Raw genomic sequence first — 5,345 nt, forward strand, 5'->3', positions numbered from 1 at the left:
CGCTCTGTTCCCCAGGCTGGAGTGCAGTGGCCGGATCTCAGCTCACTGCAAGCTCCGCCTCCCGGGTTTACGCCATTCTCCTGCCTCAGCCTCCCGAGTAGCTGGGACTACAGGCGCCCGCCACCTCGCCCGGCTAGTTTTTTGTATTTTTTAGTAGAGACGGGGTTTCACCGTGTTAGCCAGGATGGTCTCGATCTCCTGACCTCGTGATCCGCCCGTCTCGGCCTCCCAAAGTGCTGGGATTTGAAATTCAATTTTCATATCATTTTAACACCATGATTACTTGGATTTTTTTTCAATAATTTAAAAATGTAAAAGGTATTCCTAGCTTGAGAGCCGTACAAAAACAGTGGGGTTACCCGATCCAGAGGCTCCTGTGCTTGGTGCTCCATTTCAGGCAGGCAGAGCAGCCAGCTTGGGGCACTTCTGCACTAGGCAAGCTCTCAGGAGCGGCTTCACAGTGACCCAGGCCAGCCCTGCGGAGCTCCAGCATCCCACCTGCTCCAGGAGGCGGCTTCCCCAGGATGGGTCCAGGTGGGGACGCACACCACTCCCGAGGGAAACACCCATGGGCCAGAGGAGGGCGAGAGACAGGCGGGGAAGGGCTTGAAAGTGCCACATTGGTGTCCACGGCCCCTCCCTGCCCAGCAGGCGGCTCCCAAGCTCCCTGATTATGGGCTTCCTCTTTCTCCCTCCAGCCTCGCTGACCTCAGTACTGCTCCCTGCTCACCTGGTCCCTTCAGAATCCACACATCAGGATGCCCACTAGCTTTGGCCCAGTGTTCGCCTTCACGCTGGCCACCTCCTCAAGTCTGTCTTTGCCCTGCCCATGCCCAGCCTGGGGACCTGCCAGGAAGGGGTCTGGGGTGGGGGTGTAGGATTATTGTCTTTCTTGTGAGGTAGTGGTTTGCAGGAAGGGTGTTGGGCTCAGATCTCCATCTGGGGAGTGGAGTCTGCCCCCTGTGGAGGCTCTGAGGAGGGGCCCAGGAGGCAGGAGGACCTGTGTGGAGTCTACTGCAGGGCCCCCAGCAACAGGACCCCAAGAGCAGTAGCCATGGGTTGGAAGAGGGTTGTGCATCCTCACAAGGAACAAAACACAATGGCCAGGCATGGCGGCTCATGCCTATAATCCCTGCACTTTGGGAGGCCGAGGTGGGTGGATCACCTGAGGTCAGGAGTTTGAGACCAGCCTGGCCAACCTGATGAAACCCCCTCTCTACTAAAAATACAAAAAATTAGACGGGCACGGTGGTGGGCGCCTGTAATTCCAGCTACTCAGGAAGCTGAGGCAGAAGAATCGCTTGAACCCAGGAGGCAGAGGTTGCAATGAACCTAGATCACGCCAAAAAAAAAAAGCAAGTCAAGTCCTGAGCTGGTGGCTCCTGGCCTCCTCCTGGGAAGACTGGCTGCTGGGCAGATTCCTTGTAGCTTGTGGAGAAGGCCTGGGTGTCGCTGGCACCACTGGCCTTAACGAAGGACCTAAAGCCCTGTTGGGTGTAGGGAGGGCCAGGAGGCATTGGATAAGGTAGGGAAGACGGTGGCAGGCCCGTGACGGTGGGATGTGGGACCCCGCAGGCCCGTGGCCCAGGTCCGGGGAGGTCCACCACACCCATAGATGCTGCCCATAAGGGGGTGGTTGCCAAGTGTGCCCGCAGTGCACTTTCACACTTGTATACACCAGACAGCGATGAAGAGCTTCTCCAGACCCCACTCCTCACAGCCCCTCCAGTTGCACACAGCGGGAGGTTCAGCCACTTACTTCCTAACAGGGTAGAGGTCTGACACCTGAGGGCTTCAGGGAACAGGATGTGCTCTTTTGGGCCGGTCCCTCACACGGCATTACTCATCCATGTGGGACAGCAAAGTCGTAGATGACTCATCCTTGTGTTGGTGTGAATATGCCACAGTGTATTTATCCATTCCAGTGATGATAGACGTTTGCATTGTTTCCAGTTTGGGACTGTTCTGAATAGGGCTGTTCTGAACGTTCTTGTACATGCCTTGGGGTGAGCATAAGTATTCATTTCTGTTGGGTGTTTTCTTTGGAGTAGAATTGCTAGGTCATAGGGAGGCGTTTGTTTAGTGAACACTGCCAGTTTTTCAAAGGGATCGTACTAACCTATAAGGAGTTGTGTCGATGTGGAAACTGAAGGCGCCGAGAAGCACATTAGGGTCAGTGGGTGACATCAGGGACACCCCCAAACTGATATTGAGGGGGTCCAACCTGAGGTGTTCAGGACCATTTCACAGGCGTCCCAAAGGACAGGGGCTCCAGCTGACACTGTCAGTCCTGACAAGAGAGGACTGAAATAGGATCTCCAGCATTTGCTGTAGGATTTGGATTTGAGGGGCTGTGAAAGCGGAGAATCTTGGAAATGCCAGGCTGGGAGTCTGGAGATGGAGAGCAGCATGCTTTGATGGAACTGTGGGCTGTGGAGACACAGGCTGAGGAAGGAGTCGGAGCCCAGGCAGGCTGGCAGGCTGGGCAAGTCCCATGGGTTCAGAGAAGGGGCAAGGGTTTGAATGCCTTCCCCTCCAGAACTTGTGTTGAATTTCGATTGCTGGTGTAATAGTATTGGGAGGTGGGGCCTTTAAGAGGCGATTAAGCCGTGAGGGCTGCACCCTTATGGTGGGTTTAATGCCTTAGTGAAAGGGTTTTGGGAGTGGGTTCTCTCTTGGCTTTTCACTTTCTGCCATGTGAGCATGCAGCTCTCCTCCCCTCCGGAGGACACACCGTGCAAAAGACACCATGGAAGAAGCAAAGGGCCTCACCAGGCCCCAAACCTGCTGGCATCTTGACCGCGCACTGAGAAGGATACTCCATCCTTAGACTTTTCAGCCCCCAGAACCGTGAGGTTGTATTAGTTCATGTTTGCATTTCTCTAAATACTTGAGACTGGGTAATTTATAAAGAAAAGAGGTTTAATTGACTTACAGTTCTGCAGGCTGTACAGCAAGTGTAGTACCGATGTCTGCTCAGCCTCTGTGGCGGCCTCAGGAATCTTACCGTTATGGTGGAAGGTGAGGTGGGAGGCAGCAGATCACATGGCCAGAGCAGAAGCAAGGGGGTGGGGCCCACACTTTTAACCAGATTTCACGAAGACTCACTGTCTTGAGAACAGCGTCAAGGAGATGGTGCTAAACCATTCATGAGAAATCCACCCCATTATCAAGTCACCTCTCACCAGGCCCCACCTCCAAAACAACATGATTACAATTCACCATGAGGTTTGGGTGGGAACACAGACCCGAACCGTATCAGAGGTCTTTGTGTTTTGTGTGGATGTGAAGCTCAGTGCCTGGCTGGCAGTAGGTGCACTGCAGATGGAGCCAGTGTCTGATGAATGAAGGAAGGGTCCTTTGCTGGTGGGGTCCGGGTCTCACTGACCTGCTGTCCCCTCGGGGCCTAACGGGTGGGAAGTGGCCAGATGGAGGACTCCTCCTGGGTTGTCTGAGGACACCGGGCTGGTGCACTTGGGTGGCGCAGAGGCAGTTCCTAGGGACACTTGTTTTCCAGCGCCATTTCCACAGGTGCTGTGCTCATCCTTCTCACATTTAATTCAGGCCACCTGGAGAGAGCCAGGCTTTCTCAGTGTGAACTTAACCTGTCCTCTGGAGAGGCAGGACATTTTAACAGCCAGGCCCGCGGGTGCACTGGAACCTTCCACTCAGTGCTATGCGGGCAGGTTTGTGTTGGCCAGACCGGGTGGGAGGACCCCTGAGCGTCTAAGTGCCGATTTCATCCCGGGCTGATACTGCCTGAGCAGGAAGTGGTGGGGTGCAGACATGCATATCAGTGGCTCAGCCTGGCCTTCTGAGCCCTGCCCCTTGGATGAAACCCACCGCCTGGTCACTCTGGGGCAGTGGGGAGTGCAGTCCATTGCTCAGCTCCACAGTGACCACCACAGCTCCCAGGGTGGGCCCATTTAACATATACCCTCTCCCCCAAAGTCAGGACATGTTTCTGACTTGGAAGACAGCAGGGTGGTGGCCCCAGGGTGTGACCAGCTTGCTGTCTCTTTAGCATGCTCATCTGTCCCTCACTAACTCCTGTCAGGGGAGGGCTGGGGCAGGGTACCAGACCCACTCTCGTCCCAGCTCTGGAACTCATTCCCGGTCGTTCAGTAGCAGCGGTTAGGCCTAGCTCACAGATGCCTTGAGGCCCCCTGAGAGCCCCTGCGCCCCCATCTGCATACTGGGGAAGTCCTGGTAGAACTGGGCCACTGGGTTAGAAACGCAGCCCGCCCTGCGGCAGAGATTCCCACATTGCACAGTGAAAATATGCCCTGGAGATGGCCAAGTGCGGTGGCTCATGCCTGTCATCCTAGCACTTTGGGAGGCCAAGGCGGGTGGATCACCTGAGGTTGGGAGTTCGAGACCAGCCTGGCCAATATGGTGAAACTCCATCTCTACTAAAAATACAAAAATTAGCTGGGCGCCTATAATCCCAGCTGCTCAGGAGGCTGAGGCACAAGAATCGCCAGAACCTGGGAGGTGGAGGTTGCAGTGAGCCGAGATTGTGCCATCGCACTCCAGCCTGGGCAACAAGAGCAAAACTCCGTCTCAAAAAAAAAAAAAAAAAAAAAAAAAAAGCCCCGGAGGTGCTCACTAATAAGCAGGTGGAATTCTGGGTTTGGGCTTTGGGAATTGCTAGTCACAAGCCCTGTCGAGAGTTTTTTTTTGCAAGTTTGGGAAACTGCCTCAAGTATTACCTGCACTTCTACAAACAGTGTCCTAGAAACCTGTACTGTGTTACTAGGGAATGTAATATACTACATATGTTAGCGTGTAATACACTGCATTATGTTACAGCAGAGTAAGTGATGTTTATCCTTCTCGGTGCACTGAATCAGACTCAGTGTGGGTTTGTCCCCCGGGTGGCGACGCTAAGTTGCGTCACTTCATGAGGCTGGAGTCTGCCGTACCTCTCCGTTGCAAATCCCTTTTCCCTTTCATAGCTAATAAAGGTAAAGAGTAGGGTGAGGCTTTGAGATGCAATGAATCCCGTGTTCCCCTGTGACCGCTGTCCAGTAGTTCTCAAAATCTCCTGTATTGATTTGGCATCCTGTAGAGAGGAACGGCTTCCTTCTTCCCCATCTCCATTTCGTTTCTTCTTAGTATCACTCTGGGGTCTCCTGGATTCTTTTTCCTTTAATGTCACTGTGTTAAAATCATTAATGTCATGAAGAATATCTGTTGACACACCCCAGTGAAGGGAAGGCATCAGTTCCACAGTGTCATTCCAGCTGGTGGGCTCTTTATTCCCTTGAGCTTTATAATTACCAGCCTCTCAAAAGGAATGCATTTGTTATTTATCTTCATCTCCTGAAAGCCTGGGTCTGTGT

The sequence above is a fragment of the Piliocolobus tephrosceles genome, chromosome 20 (assembly GCF_002776525.5).
Source record: "Piliocolobus tephrosceles isolate RC106 chromosome 20, ASM277652v3, whole genome shotgun sequence".
Classification (NCBI taxonomy): Eukaryota; Metazoa; Chordata; class Mammalia; order Primates; family Cercopithecidae; genus Piliocolobus; species Piliocolobus tephrosceles.